General features: G+C 49.8%; 1 long non-coding RNA gene across 1 annotated transcript; it reads left to right on the plus strand.

Moving 5' to 3' along the window:
• Positions 1 to 6,162: 6,162 nt before the first annotated feature.
• Positions 6,163 to 16,217, plus strand: LOC144612978 (uncharacterized). Its single transcript, XR_013550255.2, has 3 exons — positions 6,163 to 7,388; positions 7,462 to 7,610; positions 16,118 to 16,217. It is a non-coding gene; the product is annotated as an uncharacterized LOC144612978 (long non-coding RNA).
• The last annotated feature ends 8,493 nt before the right edge of the window (positions 16,218 to 24,710 follow it).

Here is a 24,710-nt window from a genome sequence, read left to right on the forward strand (position 1 = left end):
ACACACACACACACACATAGGGGCACCTGGGTGGCTCACTCAGTTAAGCATCCGACTTCAGCTCAGGTTGTGATCTCAGGGTTCGTGAGTTCGAGCCCCGCATCGGGCTCTGTGCTGACAGCTCAGAGCCTGGAGCCTGCTTCGGATTCTGTGTCTCCCTCTCTCTCTCTCCGCCCCTCCTCTGCTCATACTCTGCCTCTCTCTCTCTCTCTCTCAAAAATAAACATTAAAAAAATATATTTGTTCCCTCTCTTTTCAAAAGGCTCCCAATGTCACCTATACATTAAAAAAAAAATTTTTTTTTCCCCTTGGGGAAACACAAGTCTTCTTGTCTTGAAGTTTTGCAAATAGCCAAAAGTTGGGGGAAAATACTCCAGGGTTCTCAGGACAGAGCCTGGAAAGCAGTACTGGCCTGGGAGTAACTGGGATTAGCCACGACCTTGGGCACATTAAGGTTCCTCTCTCAGCCTTGGTTTCCTCATTTGTAACATGGCTCAGGCTTGCATTCTTGAAGGCTGCTGCCAGTTCTAGCTGTTTATGATCCTTTCAGAAGTAAGGTTAATTAGGTGCGTGGAACTGTTTGGGGTCAAAAGCAAGGTGTGATTATAATATAATGTAACTAATTTTCCTGTGAGGTTGGTAGGTTGGATCAAATGTTTCCAGCAATAGCAGCGTTAGTGAATTACTGCTGTGTCTTTAGTGAATTTCTGCTATGTCTCCAGTGTTCCACTGGGACTTAGCATGTTGCTGGCTCTCATCGCCCTGCCCTTGCACATTAGCCGCCGTGAATTAGTATCTGGGAGATGCAGCTGTGCATGTAACTGATGTTCCTTTATTTCTTTGTCGGTTGGGGCATTTTCGTTTATTTATTTAACTTAAAAAAAAATTTTGTTTTTAAGCAATCTCTACCCCCAACGCGGGGCTCAAACCCACGACCCTGAGATAGCAGTCGCATGCTCCTCCAACTGAGCCAGTCAGGTGCCCCCGATGTTCCTTTCTTTTCTTTTTTAAAGTGTATTTATTCTGACTTTAAACCTACAGAGACCTTGCAAGAGCGATACCTAGGATAATCCATATGCCTTTCACTTAGATTTTTACCAATGTTACCTCGTGTGTTTTAATCTATGTACAGGTTATCAGTAGCATCAGGTTTGCTGGATCGTTTGAGAGTAAATTGCAGACGCCACGACCCTTTACTCCCAAGTACTTCAGCATGCATGGACATCCTGTTTAATAATGCAATACAATCAGCAAATTCAGAAAACTTAACATTGATAACGGGCGCCTGGGCGGCTCAGTCGGTTAAGTGTCCGACTTCAGCTCAGGTCATGATCTTGCGGTTTGTGGGTTCAAGCCCTGCGTCAGGCTCCGTGCTGACAGTTTAGAGCCTGGAGCCTGCTTTGGATTCTGTGTCTCCCTCTCTCTTTGTCCCTACCCTGCTCACGCTCTGTCTCTCTCCTTCAAAAATAAATAAACATTAAAAAAAATTAAAAGAAAACACTGGTAAAATATTCTTATCTGACATACAGTCCATTTGTAAGTTTTATTAACTGCCCAACCATTGCCTTTTGCCAAGGTCTTTATTCCCATTTTGGTTTCAACCCATGTCCACAATCCCACCTGACGTTCAGTTCTCCTGGTCTCTTCCATCTGGTTTCTTCAATCTGGAACAGGTGCTCAGCTTTTCGTTGCCCTTCATGACACTGATATTTTTTTAAAAAGATTTTCATGTATTTTTTTAAGTTTTAATTTATTTATTCTTGAGAGAGAGCCAGAGAGAGAGAGAGAGCAGGGGAGGGGCAGAGACACAGGGACAGAGTGAGAATCCCAAGCAGGCTCCACACCGTCAGGGCAGAGCCGATGATGTTCATGAACCGTAAGATCATGACCTGAGCCGAAACCAAGAGTCAGACGCTTAACTGACTGAGCCACCCAGGGGGTGGGGGGCGACATTAATATTTTTTTAATATGCGGGGCTGGTTGTCCTCTAGAAACGTCCCTCAGCCTGGGTTTGTGTGATGATGTTTGTTTCCCTCTTGGTTAGATTCGGGTTATGCACTGGGGGCAGGAATACCACGGAAGCGGTGTGGGATCGCTTCTCAGGACCCGCAGGACTTGGAGCTCTTGATTAAGGAGCAGATGGCCAAGCTTCTCCATGGTAACAGTGCCATGCTTTCCCTTTGGAATTAACAAGCTAACCCAAGTTTTTTTTTGAGAGAAGTCCAAGTTCGGGCAAGTTTATTTCGCAAGCGCACAAGGGCTTGGTGGCATGTGGGCCCCAGCCTTGGCGTGCTCTCCGGCCGGGGCTTTTGCAAACGGGGATCTGGTTTTGCAGCACAGAGTAGCTCTCTGTCTCTCCTCACGAGGACAAAGAATTCGGTGCATGAATGCTTGCCATAGGCGGAGAATGCCATGTGCTGTTTACCAGCCTCTGAATAGCCCTGCGGTGGCCGGCAGCCGGGACCCACAAGCGCTTCTCAAAGCCGAATGTAGAGACTCCGTCATGGGCCACAGCGAACGTGTGGGGAACATTCTGCTGAGGAGTGCGGTTTCAGTTCCCTTTAAAAAACCTCTGTTATTTTCCACCACACACTCGAGAGGCCTGGCCTTAATGGAACCGCTTCCCAGCAAGGGGGCCAAGGGCTGGGAAGGGTTAAGAATGAAAAACCCCTCTCTTTGGACAGGACATTCCAGTCCACAAAGTGCCTTATCACTTGAGATCTCACACCGGGCTCTCAGCTCTGTGGGCAAGGAGGCATAAAAAAAGGTGAGGTGAGGGGAGGTGAAGCCATCAGTCTCAACTCACAGAGCTGGGAATAGGTGACTCCGATAGGTCAATGCAAACCTTCTGACTTAAAAAAAATTGTGTTCCCCCCCCCCCCCTTTTCCCATGATGCTATTGCTGTTTCCCTGTGGAAACTGGGGATCTTTTTCTGGGGAGGTTTTAGGAAATGGAAGATGTCTCTTGAAATTTGTAGGGCCTTGACCTTTCAACGACATCCCTAAAGTAGATATTAGATACGTATGTGCAAAGCCTCTCTCCTCAGTGAGCTTATTGTCTCGTAGGGGAATAATAATAATAATAGCTATCTTCCTGGCCGTATGATCTTGGGCAAGGGATTAAACCTCTCTGTGCCTCAGTTTCCTACTCTATAAAATAGGGATGATATGGTACCTCTCTCTCCTAGCGTTGCAATGTGTTTGGCATAAAGGAAAAACTATGCGTTAGTGATTACTCTCGAATACTTTGTGTTAGGCATTCTATATGATTGTACATGCTTTTTGTCTCTTTTGACTTCTACAACAACCCCAAGAAGTGGGTACTCTTTTTCTTACTTACAGGCAGACAGAGGCCCCGAGAGGTTAAGCAAAGTGTTCAGGGTCACACAGCTAGAATGTAGCAGAATTCAAACTGGGTCTGGTCTGACCGAGAAGGCCGTGCTTTCTGCTTGCTCTGATTATGGGAGAGATGTGTTCAAAACAGTCTATAACTGTTTCAAGGTCTGGGGAGGATTGTGGGGTACACAGTGCAGCAAAGGGAACAGGAGGAAGAGGTGGAAGGTGAACTGTGTGGGGAGGTTGGGGGGGGGGAGCAAGAGAAGGGTGGGGAACTTGGAACGAAATTCAAGACCGCGGAGCTTAGCTGGTTTCTGGTCCAGCCCAGAAAGGAAAGGAAAAGGCTCTTAATCAATTTGCCCATTTTGGAAGCAGGAGGGAGACTCCGGGGCCTCAAGCAAAGTGGTTCAGCCCCCTCAGCTGCTGCCAGCCCAGCTCCTGCTCAGTGTTACCCGGGGTCTTTTCCTCTCTGGAGTCTTCCCTCTTCCAGGCTGATGATAAACAAGGGAGTAACTATAATCAACCCCCCCCCCCCCCCCCCGCCCCATACTGTAATCACGGGACCTGCCAGTGTCCAGAGAGTAAAAGCCTCCCAAAGCCAACTCTGCATCCCAGAGCAGTAGAGGGGAGGGAGGGAGGAAAGCAGAGGGGAGAGGGCCAGATCCAGGGAGTATCTGCCACCCCACCCCGTTCTGTCGATCTGCCAGTCACCAGGCCATCCTCGGTCCGGTCCGTGGACCTTTTTCCAGGCTGAGTTTTACCCACCTCGGGGCTGCTGTGAAGGTGGCGATGGTGGCCGGCTGGGACTAGGGGAGGGCCACCGTTGGTAGGAAATTGGGGACAGAAGACTCTGGGGAGGGGCTGTTCAGAAGGAAGGTACTGGAGGCCAAGGCCACACCTCCAGTGGCTTCCAGGAGAGCTGGCCTCCTTACCCAGTTGAGGAGGGACGAGGGACGGAGGGACGCTAGCTCTTTCCTTAGGCCAGACTTCCCTCAAGAAATGCTGTGTTGGAGAGTGACTGCGCCATAGATGTTAATACTTAGGATATTGACATTTAAGAAGAGGGCTGGGCCCATCAACTGATGAATGGATGAAAAAGATGTGGTTTATATATACAATGGAGTACTACTTGGCAATGAGAAAAAATGAAATCTGGCCATTTGCAGCAACGTGGATGGAACTGGAGGGTATTATGCTGAGTGAAGTAAGTCAGTCAGAGAAGGACAGATATCGTATGTTTCCACTCATACGTGCAACCTGAGCAACTTAACAGAAGACCATGGAGGAAGGGAAGGGGAAAAAATAGTTCCAGAGAGGGAGGGAGGCAAACCATAAGAGACTTTTAAACACAGAGAACAAACTGAACGTTGCTTGGGTGGGGGTGAGAGGGGCGGGGAAAATGAGTGATGGGCATTGAGGAGGGCACTTGTTGGGATCGGCACTGGGGGTTGTATGTAAGTGATGAATCACGGGAATCTATCCCCCAAGCCAAGAGCACACTCTATACACTGTATGTTAGCCAACTTGACCATAAATTATATTAAAAAATGAAATAAAATAAAATTAAGTTAAATTAAATTTAATTTAATTTAATTAAAAAAAAAAGAGGGCTGGGGCGCTTGGGTGGCTCTGTCGGTTGAGCGTCCGACTTAGGTTCCGGTCGTGATCTCACCATGGTTCATGAGTTTGAGCGCCCGCATGGGGCTCAGGCTCGCTGCTGTCAGGGAGGAGCCTGCTTCAGATCCTCTGTCCCCCTCTCTCTCTGCCCCTCCCCCCGCTTGCACTCTCTTTAAAAAAACAAATAAACATTAAAAAAAATGTTTAAAGGGGGCTTTTGGGCTCCAGGGATGGGTCCCTTAAGGTGTTTATTTCAGACCGATGGGCGGGCCAGCTCCAGGCATTTGGGGACAGGAGAGCCTTTTAGCAAAGCCTCACAAGCAGCAGAGGTAGGTCTTGTTTTCCCCACTGGGGCCCTGAGCGCTCAGCTTTCAGGGTCGTAGGGGGGCATTTGACCCCTACCTGTCTTGAGGTCTCCACTCTGGCCCGGCTTTTTTTTTTTTTTTAATTTTTTTTCTTTTTTAACATTTATTTATTTTTGAGACAGAGAGAGACAGAGCATGAACGGGGGAGGGGCAGAGAGAGAGGGAGACACAGCATCGGAAGCAGGCTCCAGGCTCTGAGCCATCAGCCCAGAGCCCGACGCGGGGCTCGAACTCACGGACTGCGAGATCGTGACCTGAGCCGAAGTCGGACGCTCAACCGACTGAGCCACCCAGGCGCCCCTGGCCCGGCTTTTAACAACCTCTGGCCTTTTCAGCCTGTGGCCTGGGCTCTGTATCCTCACCTGAGTGTGTGGTTTCCCCCAGGGGGCACGGCAGCCATCCTGGCCTCTATCCTCTGTGTCCAGTGGCCAGGCGGTGGGGAGGGTTGGAATGAGAACAGACAGGATGGAATAATGACCGGGCATTTTCTACTTGTAACAGTGCAAGCTCAGTTCACAACTTGAATTTCAAGTGGGCCCTTCAGGCAGATTAGGGAGGTCAAGTGAGAGTGGAGGCAGCCATTGTGGATTGTCTAAATTCCTAGAAAATAAATTCTAGGAATTTAGCTGTGGGGAAGGAGGAGTGCCAAGGTGAGCACACCCCACTCGGGGCAGGGGGTCAGAGCTGGTAATCCAGGAGGCCCCAGGCGGGGAGGAGGTGGCTTTTTGCTCTTCTTTCTGTATTTGGACACCCTGAGTTTCCAAAAATCACTTGTATTTGAATCAGATCTAAGAGACAAATTAATACTTTTTTTAGCCAAGGGCTTTTTTTTTTTTAATCCCCACTGAACTTCAGTCCCTCTTATGGAGGAAAACCGCTCCCTGCTAAATACTGCTTTTGGTGACTGCCCTTTGTTTGAAGTAATCATTGTCCCTAGAAATGGGAAATTACACATTACTGTTTACCGAAAGGAAATAAACACCTTGGATGACTAGGGTTCTTGCCCCCAGAGAGCGATCCCCGACCTTGCCTGCAAGCTGGGTGGGAAGCCTGCACACTACATCCTGCAAACACATTCACTTTCGGTGTTTGACCATTTCTGCAGGGGAAATGGTTGGATCCTGTGTGTCCCACGAAGCTTGCTTGCCGTGTCCTTGTTACGTCATCACGGAGGACCTTTGCTAGTCTTTTTCTGGTTGCAGAAGCAAGTACAGGAAAAAACATGGGGAACGGGGCGTGTCTCCTGCTTACTCCGTTCAGACATGGACTGGACTCTTGCTCTGTGTTCACGGGTATCTGATGAGCTCTCACTAAATAAGAGTGAATAGGAATGCTTTATTGAGACGGCCTGAGCCACAGGCAGGTTCACGCAGGGAGGAAAAGGTCTTGGAGGTGGCTCTGAGCACTGTGTCTGTCTCAGCCTTTCCGTGTTCTGGCTCCGTGGTCTCCCAAGCCCTCCCCTGCTTTTCACTCTGGCCATTGTCAACCCCGGCAGCCTCAAGCTGGCCTCTGAGCCACATGCAGCTGTTTCCAGTGCTCTTTAACATTCCCTGCTGTCTCCAGCCCCCTGACTTTTAAGCAGGTTTCTCTTCCCCATCCGTTGGATTTCAGTTTAGGCGGCATTTCTTCCTGGGATTCTTCTTCCCTACCCCCCACCCCCACCCCACACCCCCCACGTGCCTGTGCATTCGTGCTGGTCTGTAGCTTCCTGTTCTCAGCATTATTCATACTAAATTACCGGTGACGAGTTGCTTGTCTGTCTGCCTCCCCCGTCAGACTGTCAGCTCTGTGAGGGAGGGATGCAGCCTGCTCGTTCAGCATCACAGCTCCGGCACAGTGCCAGGCACACAACACACGGCAGAAACTCAGTAAGCCCTTCTATCGCTATTTTGTCACTTCATACACTTCCCCTTAGCAACATGAACTGCAGTTGTTCGGCTGCCCACTCTTGTGTATTTCCCCGATCTCCACCCTATCTCCAACCCATCAGCCTCTACTTGGGTAACAAAAACAAACAAAACAAAACCTAGAAAATCAACAAAAGAAACACACACCAGAACTGGTTCTCTGGTAAGTTACTGCTAAGGGGTTTTGCAAATCAGCTGTTCTCCTTGAGCTGTTGATGAGTCTGATTTGACTTCAGCAAGGATGGGAAGCGTGGAGCCCGGCAGTCAGCAAACTTCAAAATCCACACCTTGCCCGTGTGCGGGACTGCCTCTTTGGGGTGGGAAAGGACGTAAAAGAAAAGCCTGGTGGGAAAGGACGTAAAAGAAAAGCCTGGAGACCCAGGAGGTGAGATGGTGGTTGCAGAGGGCAGAGGGGGATGCTGAATGCGGATGAGGCCTGCAGGGGGTTGGTTGGAGAGGAGGAGTGGGGCTGGGGGGAGGTTCCAGATGGCCCCCACCAGAATTGCAGCGGGGATCTGATGACCAAGAATTGAAGCGAGGAGGAGGGGCTCCCTAAATCTGATCACTTTGCTCCAAAACCGGTGGCTGGCATCTGAAACGTGACTCATTGCCTGAGTCTGGGAATTGACTTTTGATTTTTCTGTTCCCAATGATTGTTTTTAAAAATTTAATTTATTTTTATAATATTTATTTTATTTTTGAGAGGCGGGGGACAGAACAGGGCAGGGCAGAGAGAGAGGGAGGGAGGCACAGAATCCGAAGCAGGCTCCAGGCTCCGAGCTGTCAGCACAGAGCCCGACGCGGGGCTCGAACCCACCGACAGTGAGATCATGACCGGAGCTGAAGTCAGATGCTTAACTGCCTGAGCCACCCAGGCGCTCCTGTTTTTATTAATTAAAAAGAAAAAAATGTCTTTCTGATGAGATTCTGAGCGTTCCGACCAGGCATTGTTTAACTCAGAGAGTAATACAAAGAAAGCGCCTTCTTTTGCACACCCCCCCCCCCTCTCCTCCTTCTGGTCCCTCCCTCCCTTCCTTCCTAGTGAAATTTTTGACCGGAAAGCCTAGCCAGGATGTGGAGAGTTGTGTTTTCCACCTGAAGCAAGGTGGGGCTGCCCTTCTCTTTGTGGCGACAAACTGCGTCACCCCCACCCTGCCGTTCTCCCCTTTGAGCTGGACAAACACAGCGGCAGTGGCCCCGTTGCCAATGCAGACCTTTGCAGAATGAGACAAAGCCCTTGTGTATTTTGCCGGGAAGCACTTGGCTGTGACGTCCAGGCATGTGAGCGCACAAAAGCGTTTGCGGTGCCCCTGCACACGGCGCTCACACGCACGCCTTCCGGAGCCTCCTTCGAGGACAGCGGGGCCGGAGTGTGGTAAACGTGTTTATCTTTCTCAGGTTTGGGCAAAGCCCTTCTAGGAAGTAGATTTTGAGGCATTGAGATCAGAAACCTCCTGGGGAAGTGGTATGCAATTGTGTGTTTTCGTGTGGTGCAGCGTGCTTGAGCGATGGTCATTTGTCAAGAAAGAGATCCCATTTCCAGCCCAACACAGACTTGTCCTTTGGCAGCTGACTGGGTGTTTGTGCTGGCTCCTTACCTACAGACAGCAGGGCCCTGGAGGGAGGAAGGACTCCCCAGCTGAGGGCGAGAGGATATGTGAATTGGTGGGTTAGGAACCCTCCAGCTGATTCTCCTAATTTAAAGTGGAAAAGAGGGGGGCCTAGGTGGCTCAGGTCATGATCTCAGTTTGTGGGTTCGAGCCCCACGTCGGGCTCTGTGCTGACAGCTCAGAGCCTGGAGCCTGCTTCGGATTCTGTGTCTCCCTCTCTCTGTGCCCCTCCCCTACTTGTTCTCTCTCTCTCTCTCTCTCTCTCTCTCAAAAATAAATAAACATTAAACAAAAATTTTAAGTGGAAAATAGACGAGATGGAGGTGGTTCTTTAGCCAGCCTGATTTCCAGTATCCACTACTGAGCAGTTTAAAACTCACTTGGATTTTATAAACCATGAGGGCTCTGCAAAGCTGCTCACCACGCCCTGTGTCGGGCTCTATGAGGGACTGCACGTAGGTTTGGGAGGAACAGGTTGAAACCTGACTTTGATCATTAACAAAGCCAGCCTTCCACAGCAAACATGAATCTCCTGGCCAATCAGATTATCTCAGCCTTCCAGCGCCCGTGTGAACTGGCTTGACAGAGAAGCTGGCTGGGCCAGGGTTCAGGTGGGGCAGCCTAGTGTCTATAAGGTGTGATTTGAAGGCCTCAGGAAAGACCCACCCTGGCCTGAAATGTCTTCCCACTGGCTCATCAAGGATGTCTGCAATTTCACTGTTAGCGAGTCATTCCTTTGTGTTTACCATGGACATTCTCCTTGCTGTCCCTCTGAAATGCAGGTTGCTCTGGGGTATAGACCTTACATTCTTAACCTTCGCCCCTTAATTCTGTTAATCTCTTGGATAAACCACCACCTCAGTTCCATTTTTTCTCTTTCTAGCTTTATTGAGATATAATTGACATATAACCTTGTGTTAGTTTGAGGTGTGCCACGCAATGACTTGATATTTCTTTACATTGCAAAGTGATCCCCACAATCAGCTTAGTTCCACTTTCTAAATGTTAGGCCTCTCTCGAGTCACCTCACCTACGCTGTTCCCTGTGTTGTTTGGTGTAGACAGGAAGCAGAGCTGGAAGCCAGGGGGCCTGGTGTGGGGACAGAGGGGAGGAGGAAGGCGACTCAGGGCGCTGAGGACCAGCAGGCTCTCACGTAGCTTCCTGGCCCCATAAGGGCTGCCGGCCGCAGTGCTCTGGTTCCAGATGGCGCACGAAGGGAAATGTCCTCTCTGCTTTTGGCCGTGGTGGAGCCCTGTCAGTCCTTCAGGGCTCCTTCCCTCCCTACTCTGGCTTCCTTTCCCTCACTCTCCGCACCCGGGCTATCCCTCCTTCCAACCACTCTCACAGGCAGCCATCCTCACGGTAAGGGGCCCCCTGAAGAAGAGGGCCTCTCACTGCTACCCCGAGGCGCTACAAGCTCCTGAGCCAGACCAGAGCGGGGTGGGGGGCACCCTTTCCTCTTTCCGCACTTGGGTCTCAATCCCTCCACGAGGCTCCAGGCAGGGGCCCCACAGCTGCCAACTACAGACACCCCAAGTTGGGCAGCTGGCTGAAGCGGGCGTGGAGGGTGCTCAGTGAGGGGCCAGCCAGGGGCTGCGGGTCTGCACTGAGGCCTTAAACCATTCTCTCCTCTTCCCCTTTCCCGGGCCTGGAAGAGATGACTGGAGCCTGTCGATGCCATGGCCCTGCCACGAGGCCCGTGCCTCTCTCCCAGAGTCACCTCCCTCCCTGCAAAGTGGATATGCCCTAAATTCCACTGGAATGTAAGCTCCATCAAGGCAGGTATTTAAAAAAAAAATTTTTTTTTTTTTTTTTTTACATTTATTTAGTTTTGAGAGACAGAGAGAGACAGAGCACGAGCAGGGGAGGGGCAGAGAGAGAAGGAGACACAGAATCCGAGGCAGGCTCCGGGCTCTGAGCCATCAGCCCAGAGCCCGACGCGGGGCTCGAAGAACATTTCCAAAGATTTAATTTTTTTTCCCTATTTTGCCCATCTCCCCACAAAAATTTAACTTTTTTCTATCTTTTTTGTTTGTTTGTTTTGAGAGAGAGCGAGCGCATGCACGCTAGAGTTTATGAGCAGGGGAGAGGGGCAGAGGGAGAGAGAAAATCCTAAGCAAGCACCATACTCATTGTGGAGCCCGATGCAGGGCTCGATCCCATGAACTGTGAGATCATGACCTGAGCCAGAATCAGGAGGCGGACGCTCAACTGAGCCACCCAGGTGCCCCTCCCATGTTAATAGCTACTCAAAATTGCCCTCCCAAAAGGCTGTATCCACATACATTCCCACTCCATACCCTTACTGGTTTTTAATTTAATTTATTTATTTGAGAGAGAGAAGAGGTAGAGAGCAAGCAGGGGAGGGCCGAGAGAGAGGGAGACAGAATCCCAAGCAGGCTCCATGCTGCCAGCACAGAACCTGATACAGAGCTTGAACTCACAAACTGTGAGATTATGACCTGAGCTGAAACCGAGAGTCAGACGCTTAACCGATTGAGCCACCCAGGTGTTGCAATACTCTTATTGGTTTTCAGAGATCTTATTTTTTCCCAATCTGTTGGCCAAAAGCCATTATCTCATTGTTAGAATAAAAATGTTCAGTTCAATCCTCTTGGCCAGGAAATTGTGAGTGATTCACATTAGTAACATAACCATATGTATAGTAATAATACTATTTAATTGCTATGTATTCTGTTACTTAGTAACTATTTTACATGGAGTGAGTAATAATCAGGAATAGTTACAGATCAGTTTTCTCCCCATATTCCACCATGACCTTTATTTATTTCTATTTTTGAAAAATTTTCGGCGCACCTTGATGGCTCAGTAGGTTAAGCGGCTGACTTTGGCTCAAATCATGACCTTGCGGTCCGTGAGTTCAAGTCCCGCGTCGGGCTCTGTGCTGACAGGTTGGAGCCTGGAGCCTGCTTCTGATTCTGTGTCTCCCTCTCTCTCTGCCCCTTCCCTGCTCACTTCTCTCTCTCTCTCTCTCTCTCTCTCAAAAATAAACAAACATAAAAAAAATTATTAAGAAAATTAAAAAATATATTTATTTATTTGGAAAGAGAGAGAGTGCAAGCGTGAGTGGGGGAGGGGGAGGGAGAGAGGGAGAGAGAATCCCAAGCAAGCTTTGTGCGGTCAGCGCAGAGCCTGAGATGGGGCTCAATCCTATGGACTGCGAGATCACGATGAACCAAAATCAAAAGTCAGACGCTTAACCAACTGAGCCGTTCAGGTACCCACCCTGCCCCATGACTTTTAGATGTAAAACACAAGAATCTGGGGTCTTGGAGGGTGCAGACCTCCACTTCTCCCTGCTTAATCTGTCTTCAAAGCGGCTCCAGGGAGTTCTTTGGCGCCACAGCCTCGCCTTCCTTCATGTCCCTTCCTGCCGCATAGCGGCTGTGTCCCGGAATGACATGTCAAATGGTCCAGTCTCAAGCGGCAGTACGTTCTCTGCCTCTGGGTTTCTCCTGTAATCAGTTCGGAACACGTCAGCTGGTTTTGTCCTTTGCTTGACTTTGAGGTTATCATCAGGGCCATCTTCGGGTACATCAGAAGCTATGTCATGGGCTGGATCCCACCTTAAACTTGTCCAAGCTCACACATCACCTCGGACAATGTTTTCCACAGAGAAGTGCATTTTTCTTAATGTTTACTTATTTTTGAGAGAGAGAGAGAGAGCGAGCGAGCAGGGGAGGGGCAGAGAGAGAGGGAGAGAGAGAATCCGAAGCAGGCTCCAGGCTCTGAGCCGTCAGCACAGAGCCCGATGCGGGGCTCGAACCCACGAATCGTGAGAAGTGCATTTTAAAAGGAGGAAAAGCTGTGAGAGCATTTGCGATTTTACACTATTTAAATTTCGTGTCTATTTCCCTCCCTTACTCCCACCTTGACTCCATGTGTTCTTTGCTCTATTCTTCTCAACCTCTGTATTCAGGATAATATAAAAATGGCAGCTATAAATGATTCTTCCCCCTGTAAGTTTTCTCTAGGCCTGGTTCTTTGTTACTGACAACATCTAGCTTGGAATCATTTAGTGACTCTGGGGCACCTGGGTGGCTCAGTCGGTTAAGCGTCTGACTTTGGCTCAGGTCATGATCTCATGGTTGGTGGGTTTGAGCCCTGCGTCGGCTTCTGTGCTGACAGCTTGGAGCCTGGAGCATGGTCCGGATTCTGTGTTTCCCTCTCACTCTGCTCCTCCCCAACTCACGCTCTGTCTTTCTCTCTCTCTCTCAAAAAGAAACACTAAAAAAAAAAAAAAAAAGAATCATTTACTGACTTTTCTATTACTCTTCAACCAAGTTGGAACCAGCCTCCAATAAGGCTGGATTGAATAATGGCTCCCTCCTTTGGTTTATTAGGATTTTAAGGGTTGTGACTTGTTTTGATGGTTTCAGATTAATTTTGCAAGTTTGTGTCAGAAAGCCATTTACTTGAAAATTTGATTGTTCCATTTTCTTTTTCTTTTTTTTTTTTTTTTAAACGTTTATTTATTTTTGAGACAGAGAGAGACAGAGCATGAACGGGGGAGGGTCAGAGAGAGAGGGAGACTCAGAATCTGAAACAGGTTCAAGGCTCTGAGCAGTCAGCACAGAGCCTGACGCGGGGCTCGAACTCACATACCGTGAGATTATGACCTGAGCCGAAGTCGGACGCCCAACCGACTGAGCCACCCAGGCGCCCCCCAATTTTTTTTTTTTTTAACGTTTATTTATTTTTGAGACAGAGAGAGACAGAGCATGAACGGGGGAGGGTCAGAGAGAGAGGGAGACTCAGAATCTGAAACAGGTTCAAGGCTCTGAGCGGTCAGCACAGAGCCCAATGCGGGGCTCGAACTCACAGACCGCGAGATCATGACCTGAGCCGAAGTCGGACGCTTAACCGACTGAGCCACCCAAGCGCCCCAATTGTTCCATTTTCTAAAGTGCATTGGAACGGAATTCCTTTTCTGCCCTTTCATCCAGTCCAGCTACTACAGGATCTTTATTTTGCTGGTTTTAGTAATATTACTTTGTTCTTTCTTTTTTAAAAAAAATATTTATTCATTTTTGAGAGACAAAAACAGAATCCAACGCAGACTCCGGGCTCTGAGCTGTCAGCACAGAGCCCAACGTGGGGCTCGAACTCACAGACCATGAGATCATGACCTGAGCCAAAGTCGGCCACTTAACCCACCGAGCCACCCAAGTGCCCCTTACTCTGTTATTTCTAAAGCGCACAAGTTTTGGCCACAAGGTACACCAACAGGACGCTGCTAGGTGATCTATATATTTAGCTAAGAACCATACTTTCTTCAGGGATCACTCCTTATTTTGGATATTCTAATAACTTTGGCTTGGACATTTTCCCCCTACCTCTGCCACTTCCGAACTGTGTGATCTTGGGCAAGTTACTCACGCTCTCTGAGCCTGTTTTCTCTTGTGTAAAACGAAGTTAAGAGTAGCTACTGTCTCCACCGCGGCCACAAGGGGTTAACACACAATTTAAATTGTGGTTGGCACGTGGTAAGGGCTGATGTGTTTGCCATTACTATGCAGTCCTTTCTGAAAGAAAAAACATTCCTTTCTTCTGTGGTTCTTTGGACTGCTTCTGAGTCTCATTTTATAATTGAGAACTGAACAAATTCAAATAGAAGAAAGAATCACTCCATGCTCAGCCAAACCCTATATGGAAAAGGCAAGATTGTTTCTCTAACATAATTCACACCTGATTAATCTATTAGAATTTTTGAAAATTTGTGGCCTAAGAAGAATCGGTGTAATCGGATTAATCTATGTGTAGGTTTTAGGAGCCTTGGAAGTTTTCATGCCACTGGTGTTATTCAGCAGAAAGAATATTTCTTCCTTCCTTCTTTCTTTCCTTCTTTCTTTCCTTCTTTCTTTCCTTCCTTCCTTCCTTCCTTCCTTTTTTCTTCCCTCGCTCCCTCCCTTCTTCCCTCCCTTCCTCCCTCCCTCCCTCCCTCCCTCCCTCCCTCCCTTCCTTCCCTCCTTCCTTCCTTCCTTCCTTCCTATTGAATGATTACAACCTTCCTTCCTCCCTTCCTCCCTCCCTCCCTCCCTCCCTCCCTCCCTCCCTTCCTTCCTTTCTTCCTTCCTCCCTCCCTTCCTTCATTCCTTCCTTCTTTTCTTTCTTCCTGCCTGCCTTCCTTCCTTCCTCCCTCATTCCTTCCTTCATTCCTTCCTTCTTTTCTTCCTCCCTTCATTCCTTCCTCCCTCCCTCCCTCCCTTTCTTCCTTCCTCCCTCCCTTCCTTCCTCCCTCCCTTCCTCCCTTCCTCCCTTCCTTCCTTCCTTCCTTCCTTCCTTCCTTCCTTCCTCTCTCTAAGCCACAAACATTTCCAGAGCACCTGCGACACTGTCCTAGGCTCTACAAACAGGGACACAAAGACAAATAATCCATGGTTCCAGCCCTTAGGAAAGTCTAGTGGGGGATCTTCTATTACTCATGGTGAGGAAAAATTTAAGTGCCCCCAACATCCCTCTGAAAGCTTGGGGCAAGGGAGATAAACCATCTGTGAAAAGGAAGCACGAATAAGAAGATTCACCAGTTTGAAATTGAATTCCATTCATCAGGCTCCGGGTTGCTTTCTCCCAGGAGAAGAGTAATTTCTTGAGATGATGTTCAACTTGTGCAAACCCATGGAAAGAACATTCCGTTGAAGTTGCTGATAGCAATCGTGTTCTCCATGGACTGGTTTCCATGTTGCTGCCAGACGGAATCCTGGCATCGGCCAGGGAATCCCGTGGCCAGGTGGGCCTGCCTTCCTGATGGGAGCCCCCATCCAGGATGGTTACCCAGGGGTGGAGCTCTCCCACGGAAAGTTTCAGGAAGTCCTCTGGTGGAGTCCACTGGTTGGAACTCCTGTGCCACAGCATCAAGCTCGGTGCTGGACAGAGAGAAGATGCTCAGCGGACGGTGGCTCGCAACCCTCCTTTCCACCCCTTCGCTCGACAGCAACTTGTTCCCAGAGTTACATGGTACCTTAAATCCCCGTGGCCGGGGACCCGGTCTGCTGAGCTGATGAACCCTAGATAACACTGCCCCCCTTGTAGGAGGTTCACTGGACTTTCACAGAAGGATGTCTTTCAGTTTTTGCCAACTCCCTTAAGATTCTGTCATCTCTCCGACAGGCAGAGCGTCCAAGTGAGGGAGGAGGAGGCCGGGCTGGGATGTGGTGGGGGGCAGAGTTGGGGCCTCGGGGTTTTCCAGGCACCCGTTGAGACATGTTAATCGGTTGGACGATCCGAAGAGTGGCCTGTGATAATCCTTATCCTTTGTTAGAACACACCACAGCCTTCAGCACTGGGATGCAAGGACCAGACTAAGCCCGAGGAAGCTGGCAACCGAGCAGGGCAGTTTCGATCTCCAGCCCCAATGCAGGTGAGAGAAGGAGGGGGGCCTGAAAGAATGGCTGTGGGAAGGGTACCCTCCATCCAGCAGAGGGCTCATGGGAGTGCCTGCAGAGGACCATGCCTTCCCCGGCGGTGCAGAAGTCTCTCCCTCCCCGGGGGGCTAGGAATTCAAGTCTTCCTCCCCCTTCGGCTTCTGGAAAAGGTGTGGAGAATGCACTTGCTACAGAAGGATTCTCAAGGCTTGCTCCGCGCCCCCCCCCCCTTTTTTCCCCCCCAGTTAGTTTACATACAGTGAGGGCTTCCTTTGAAAGGAGGGCTGCTGGGGATTGTTTACATGCTTATAGGACAGTGTCTATTTTTCGGGGGTGGGGAGGGGCAGAGAGAGAGGGAGAGAGAATCCCAGGCAGGCTCCACGCTGTCCGCGCAGAGGTCGACTCGGGGCTCGAACTCACAAACCATGAGACGGTGACCTGAGCTGAAATCAAGAGTGGGACGCTTAAACTGCTGAGCCACCCTGGCGCCCCCTGTAGGACAGTGTCTATTAAATGAAGAGTTCAGGGTGGGGCCGAGGCCAGAGATTTACGATTAAAGGGTTCCTATCCAGGTCTAGTTGAAGATCAACCAGGGTTTAAGGAAAAACTATAAAGGAAATATTTTCTCAGGCCTCCTGGAGGGGAGGCACCCACGTGAAGGGCGAGACGGAGGAACAAGTAACTGCAGAGTGGAAGTCCTGGATCATAGGGGACCGACCAAGGGCTGTTGGCTCAGTCCAGGCCGTAGCCATGATTTGGGCCTGCACAACAATTAAACTTTTTTTTTTTTTTTTTTTTTTAAGTTTACTTACTTATTTTGAGAGAGAGAGGGAGGAGAGGCAGAGAGAGAGAATCCCAAGCAGGCTCCATGCTGCCAGCACAGAACCTGATACAGGCCTTGAACTCACGAACTGTGAGATCATGACCTGAGCTGAAACCAAGAGTCGGATGCCTAACTGACTGAGCCACCCAGGCCCCCCACAATTGCACTTTTTTTCTTTTTTTTTTTTTGAGGTAATTGGGCACATTTAAAAATCTGGATGGCGCGCCTGGGTGGCTCAGTCGGCTAAGCGTCCGACTTCAGCTCAGGTCACGATCTCGCAGTCCGTGAGTTCGAGCCCCGCGTCGGGCTCTGGGCTGACGGCTCGGAGCCCGGAGCCTGCTTGGGATTCTGTGTCTCCCTCTCTCTCTGCCCCTCCCCCGTTCATGCTCTGTCTCTCTCTCTCTCAAAAATAAATAAACATTAAAAAAAAAAAATCTGGAGATTTCATAGGGAATGAAATAGGGACTGTATGACTTTCCTTGAAATGTGAACATCTTCATGGAACCTGTCAGCTGGAGCAGAGTGTGCCCCCTTCCCTGTTTAAAGACAGTCCCCTCCGGCTAGCTATGGCGCTGTCCCTGTGGAGCCAACCTGCTAGAAAGGGTGCCTCTTCCTTGCCTCCTACTCACCCTAGTGCCCCGCCTCCACCGCCCCCCTGCCCTCCCCCCTCCCCCCAACTAAAGTTGTTCTTGCTTATCCTTATACTCTGTGCAGCTCAGTCCCTGGGCACTTGGTGCCGTGTGTCCCCCCCCTCCTGGAAGGCTTCTCCTCCCTCTGCTTAGTGACATCTCTTGATTTTTTTTTTTTAAATTTTTTTTTCAACGTTTTTTATTTATTTTTGGGACAGAGAGAGACAGAGCATGAACGGGGGAGGGGCAGAGAGAGAGGGAGACACAGAATCGGAAACAGCCTCCAGGCTCCGAGCCATCAGCCCAGAGCCTGACGCGGGGCTCGAACTCACGGACCGCGAGATCGTGACCTGGCTGAAGTCGGACGCTCAACCGACTACGCCACCCAGGCGCCCCTTGATTTTTTTTTTTTAAGTTGATTGATTTATTTTGAGAGTGAGCGAGCGAGTGCGAGCTGGGGAAGGGCAGGGAGAGAGAGGCAGAGAGAGAGTCCCAAGCAGTGCAGGGCTCGAACCCACGAATCGCGAGATCAAGACCTGAGCGGAGACCAAGAGCCTGAAACAGTCAACCGACTGAGCCCTCCAGGTGACCCACATCTCTTGTCTTGAGGTCTGTGTGGTTAGGGGGGACTCTCCCCTCCCTTCCCAGGCCCTCTGGGGGCTCTCTTCTCGCAAGCTTGCAAATGGCAGAACTTCCCGGGGACCTGGCCTGGGGTCTTTATTTTACTGACTCTAGACTCTCTCTGGGTCACCTCGTGGGGCCTGCTGGTTCAAGCCTGCTTTCCCGAGCGCCAGGCCTGACGTCTTAGATTTTCATTGCTTACTGCAGTCGCCTCCTAACTGGTCTGCCTGTCACAGATCTGTCCCCTCCGCGGCTGGAGTGAGCTTTAAGTAGAGGCCAGCCTAACATCTTTCACGCCAGCTGAAGAAAGTGCTCACAGGTGCCCAAAGTCACTGCGCCGGTGCCAGCTCCTGTGTGTTCACGATGCCCTTCCACACGCCTTCTGCTTCCTGTTTTTGCTGGGCATTTGAGTCACGAACCCAGGCGCACCTGAGCCTCTGGGCTCGGTGTCCCTTCTCTGTGTTCTCCCATGGTGCCCGGGCATCCCTGTTTCGGTTCCCACAGTACGGGGCTTCCACCAGACTTCACATCCAGTGGGGACCAGGAAGGTCCCCGGCACAGCGTGCCAGGCGCATAAAAGAGATGATTGCAAGAGCTTCGGGCTGGCTTCCCGGCCGCACATGGCCGGATGGTCCTCTGTTGCCCCTTTGGGAGCGAATTCTAGCTTCTCACAGTGTTTGCCTTGCCCACGCGGCACTTTTTGCTTGTACGGTGTACTTCGTCGACATTTATGAAGTGTCTTGAGATTTAAAGGTGTTCGGGATCCTTCCTCAAAGGACTTGTTAAACTCTGATGCATAATATCTATTCAGTTCGATGAGCATTTATCGAGAGCCGGCGCGGAAGGAGGCGGAATTAAAGCAGCCAAGAACAGGGATTCAGATCAAGTATGTGCAGCTTAGAGGAACTTGCTGTGGCTTTTTGTCTTGCTGTGGCTTAGTCTAAACTAGAGGGAGAGATTACAATTATATTTGTCGGGGACTCATCGACAGACCGTGTCACAGGCTTTCCCCGGATCACGATCCTGGGTGGCTGAGTTGGTTGAGCATCTGACTCTTGATCTCAGCTCAGGTCTTGATCTCAGCGTCGTGAGTTCAAGCCCCGCGTTGGGCTCCATGCTGAGTGTGAAGTCTACTTAAAAAAAAAGGGGGGGGGGTGGTGGTGGTGGAAAGAAACCAACTTCTATGTCCCGCACTTTCATGGACTTTGAAGCTGAGTTTTGTGTCAACATGACTTCACTGGGATGCCGGAAATGAACCTTTTCTGCCCCTGCCAGGAGCCTCCGGCTCTCCCTAAATCAACTCCTCCGGAGGATTCTGCCCTTTCCCTTAATAGTTAAAAACACGTTTGAACGGCACACAACTTGTGTTTGCTTCCTCACGGCAACACGGCTGTCAACTGTTGTCATAAAGGCGTTTCGGGAAGCAGATCAGTGGGTGTGACCAGAAAGCCACTGCTGCACTTTGAGATACGACTGTGAGGTTTCAGCCAGGGGGCTTTTCAGTCGAGGCATCTCCCCGGTCACACAGTGTCCTAAGGGCTCAAGTGGAAGCCTGGGAAATTGGCCACAGTGTCGCAGGTCACGCTGTCTGGCACCAGGAGCCGTGTAGCCTGCTCTGGGACTGCACTGCTTGGGGTCGAATCCTTGCTCCTGCCCAAACTCTGAGCTTGGGAAGTTCCAGTGTCCTCATTTGTGAAATCCTGGTGGGATGATTGGGCGACTCCTCTTACGTGGTGACCGTGTGGCTTGAGCCCCTTGGTCCCTAGATGGTGCTTAGACACATAGTAAGTGTGAGCTGTTGCCATTATGCCCTTTCATCGGCCTCGCCTGGGACTCTTCACCGTGGGCACTTGCTCTAGGTCAACAAAGCTGTCATCAGCTGTCCCCCACCGTTTGCGTACCTCACTGTCCCTGTGCCTGGCGTTCGAGTCCCCTTTGCTCTCTGAGCATCTTATTGTAGTCCTGTCCTTTTCCGTATTGTCCTTGCTGCCTGCAACAAGCTTCTGTTTTGCCCCTGCCTGCCCCCCCGCCCCCGCAGTTCTCTCCCTCTCCCAATTCCGAAGCCTCTGGATGGAATGGATGCAGACATTCCTGTGCCCATGGCTAACCGTGGGACAACTCTAGGATAATTTTTCATTTGCCTTTGTGTTTGTAAATCTTATAGAACCCTTGCCGGTGGACTAACCCGTGAGATCACCATCTATTTTCTAAAAGTTCTCTTTCCCTCCCCTCCCCTCCCCTCCCCTCCCCTCTCCCTCCCCTCCCCTCCCCTCCCCTCCCCTCTCCCTCCCCTCCCCTCCCCTCCCCTCCCCTCCCCTCCCCTCCCCTCCCCTCCCCTTCCCTTCTTGTTTATTTACTTATTTGGAAGGAGAGACAGAGTGTGTGAGTAGGGGAGGGGGTAGAGAGAGAGGGAGAGAGGGAATCCCAAGCAGGCTCCGCACTGTCAGTGCAGAGCCTGATCCCAGGCTTGAACCCACCAACCGTGAGATCCTGACCTGAACTGAACTCAAGAGTCGGACGCTTGACTGACAGAGCCACCCAGGTGCCCCACCATTTCGTTTTTTGCCTCTATGAATTAACTACTTAGGTCACTCGTATCAGTGGAACCATACAATATTTGTCCTTTTGTGCCTGGCTTCATTTCACTCAGCATACTGTCTTCATGGTTCAGCCAGGTTGTAGCAGGTGTCAGAATTTCATTTCTTTTTAAGGCTGAATAATGTTCCATTTGTACGTGTATATATGCATGCCGCATTTTGTTTATCCATTCGTCCATCCATTATGGACATTCAGGTTGTTTCCACATCTTGGCTATTGTGAATAACGCTGCCAGAAACAGTATGGCACCTGTTTCCAACCCGCTCTGCCTGTTTCTGCCCCGGGAACCCTCTGGTCTCCTCTTAGCCCAGCAACAGGTTGGAGCCTTTAAAAACGTGAGTCAAATAACGTCATTCCTCACTCACAACCTTCCCTTGCTCTCCCTCTGACTTAAGGCGGATCTCAAGGGCTTGCGAAGGTCTGCTGGCCCTCACCACTCTTCTGACCTCAGCTCTCGTCTTTTATTGAGCTCCGGCCACAAGGGTTTCCTTGCTCCTTCACCTCAGGGCTCCTGCATTTGCCATGAACTATGCCTGGAACGTTCTTCCCTCGATCGGCTCTTTGCCCTCCAGTGTCACTTGACCGCAGAGCCTTCTTTGATACATAAAGTAACAAGCCCTCCTTCCCCTGACCTCAAGCACCGCCATTTACCCATTTCCCTATCGCTCCCTGGAGTAGATTAACACCCTAATTTGCTCGCTTCCTTCTTCCTCACTAGAAGGTAAGCTTCATGTTGTCGGGGGCTCTGTTTGGTTTCCTGTGGTGTCCTCAGTTCCTAGCACATAGTGTGCTCAGTTCGTATCTGTTGAATGAATGGGCGGTGCTTTGAGGTCCCCACCTTAACGGACCCCTGATGTTTCTGTGCCTCTGACCATGGGGCAGAGGCGACAAGATCCTGCTGCTGTCAAGGCCTCAGTGTCATCCTTCTGGCCCAGGGCAGCTTCAAAATGAAGTGAAACTGGTTGATCAGCATTTGCCGCTCCCTTTGGCCTCAGTGGGTTCTTAACATGCATGTCCCTGATGGCTGCAAGGATTTCTCCTAAGATACACAGCCCTTCAAAGACGTGTCCCACACGTGATGTTCCTCACACGGGGCTCTTGTGGGTATCTTCTCAGGGGCCCGAGGATTCGCCACAATTTGAAATTTTGTTTTCACATTTTGATGACCCTCTGTGAAAAGAGAAAGAATGGAGGCGTACTTACTTTTGTGTTTTTGTTCATTGATGACTGTCTTCCCGCCAAGGAGTGCCACATAAGTGGTTCGCGGGAGGTGTTCGCTTTTGTCTGTGGATGGTACTCTGGGTACCCAGTGACCACCTGAGGCAATGGCCACTAATTCTTAATTATTTAAACTGGGGTCGTTGGTTCGTGGAGGTCTTCCTGCAAATCTGTGATCATTTTTTTTTTTTCCTGTAAAAGGTGTCTGAATGAGAAGTATTCGGACTACACCGCCATTAACCACGAGCTAGAGTGAAGGCTGAGATACGATACCAGGATAGGAATCTTCCAGGCTCCAGGTGGTTGTTTCACAAGGGTCTGAGTCAGCCGGAGACAACGGGGTACAAAAACAGAGGCAGGAACCTTGGCTGTAGAGTCTGGAACAGCCTCTGTCTCTGGGGTTTGTCAACTCTGAGGTTTGTCAGCCCTGGGTTTGTCAACTCACCTTTCTGGGTCTCAGTCCGTCATCTTTAAATTCTCTTCCAGCTCAGACATTTGGTTTTGTGAGGTCTGTCGAGCAGCAATGTCCATTTGAACACCAAGAGAAATACTTTGTTGGTACCGAGCCCAGGGCACTGGCAACGAGGATTAACAATGACTACATTTGACGGGTGTCTATTCAAGTCTTGCTTTCTCCAAATGGCCTTTTCTGAGGACTTTACCTAAAATCACACCCTGATTTCTGTCCCATTTATCCTGTTCGATTTCTCTTCATATTCTTTTCCTATGTTTTTGAGGAAATCTGACTCTTTTTTTTTATTTTTTAATGTTTATTTATTTCTGAGACAGAGAGAGACAAAGCATGAGTGGGGAAGGGGCAGGGAGAGAGGGAGACACAGAATCCGAAGCAGGCTCCGGGCTCCGAGCTGTCGGCACACAGCCCGATGCGGGGCTCGACCTCCCGGACCGTGAGATCACGACCTGAGCCGAAGTCGGTTGCTCAACTGACTGAGCCACCCAGGTGCCCCGAAATCTGACTCTTATTATCATTATTATTTGGTCATTTCTTATTATCTCTTTTCCTTCTAAAGGTCGACTCTATAAGGTGGAGTCTTTCCTAAGACTGTGCCCCAGAACCTTGGGACACTGCCTGTCATTTTGGAGACACCAGTCAACATTTGCTGAAAAGCTTAATGATTTGAGCACCTCCTTTGGTTTGGGTACTGTCCCAAGGGCTTTACCCTTCAATCAGTACGTGCATTAAGGAAGAATTATTATTAGCCTTACGCAGTGGCTGAGAAAACTGGGGTCTCATGACTTACCTCTAAGGGTCAGAGCTGGGACTTGAACCCAGGTAAGTTGTTCACCTTGCAGTATTCACCCCTAGCTTTGGGACCTCTATGGGAGGGCTCCAGTACCAAATGCATCAAGGCACAGGTAGGGCTCTGTTTTCCCTCTCTTCTTTCTAATATTGCTCTGTTCATGGGGAAAGGGAAAATCAAACTCTCATTTATTGAAGAGGCTATACTTTCCCCATTGTGTATATCCCTGGCTCCTTTGTTATAAATTAATTGACCATAAATGCATGGGTTTATTACTGGGCTCTCTAGTCTGTTCCATTGACCCATCTATCTGTTGTTATGCCAATACCATACTGTTTTGATTATTGTAGCTTCGTAATATAGTTTGAAATCAGGAAGTGTGATGCCTCCAGCCTTGCTCGCCTCTCTCAGGATTGCTTTGGCTGCTTTGTGTTTCCATACAAGTGTTCGATTGTTTTTTCTATTTCTCTGAAAAATGTCATTGGGATTTTGATAGAGATGGCATCCTCTCTGTAGGTTGTTTGGGGGAGTGTTGGCAAAAATCAAACTCTCAGAGCCCTCCCTGACTGCCTTTGTTTGCTCTGGCTGTACAGAAAACACTGGGCAGAACATTCCAGAACTGGGTGGCTCGTTAGCTTTCCTCTGGTTCCACCCATCCCTTCATTTTATTTTACTTTATTATTATTTTTTGAAAATGTTTATTAAGTTTTGAGAGAGAGTGCAAGTAGGGAAGGGGCTTAGAGCGGGAGACAGAAGATCTGAGGTAGGCTGTGCTCTGATGCCAGCCGGATGTGGGGCTTGATCTCGCTAACCTCGAGATCATGACCTGAGCCAAAGGCAGACGCCTAACCGACCGAGCCACCCGGGTGCCCCAACTCCCATAATGTCTTGAACTACAAACTGGCAAATTCGTGAGCCTTCAGCAGTCTGACCGGTAAACCAGAAGGCCCGTGGAGGGAGTGCCACGACCCACCCCACCTGGTCTGTCGCCATCTAGTGGCCCGCTCGGGTCTCCCCTAACTTGGGTGCTGTTCAGTTTCTGTAGAAGCAGATGCTGGCTGAGGTCCCTGCCTCTGAGCAGGCCGCCCTCCAGGCATTTCTTCTTCATCTGAAAACCACGTCTTTCAAAATGTCACCTTTTGGGGGGTCAGACGCACCAGGATGAGCTTCAGGACCATGACGTGGGCATCTTTGTATCTTCATGCTCCTGACCGTTAGCTGTCTTCATCTTTTTCCTCCTAGGCCTCCTAGGGGTTAAATGCTATCAGGAAGAAGCAGGGCAAGTTCCCCTGCTTACTCTGCACATGAGGAATGAGGAATATTTGACGTTCATGAGTAA

This window comes from Panthera onca, chromosome D1 (assembly GCF_046562875.1).
Source record: "Panthera onca isolate mPanOnc1 chromosome D1, mPanOnc1 haplotype 2, whole genome shotgun sequence".
NCBI classification, from domain to species: Eukaryota; Metazoa; Chordata; class Mammalia; order Carnivora; family Felidae; genus Panthera; species Panthera onca.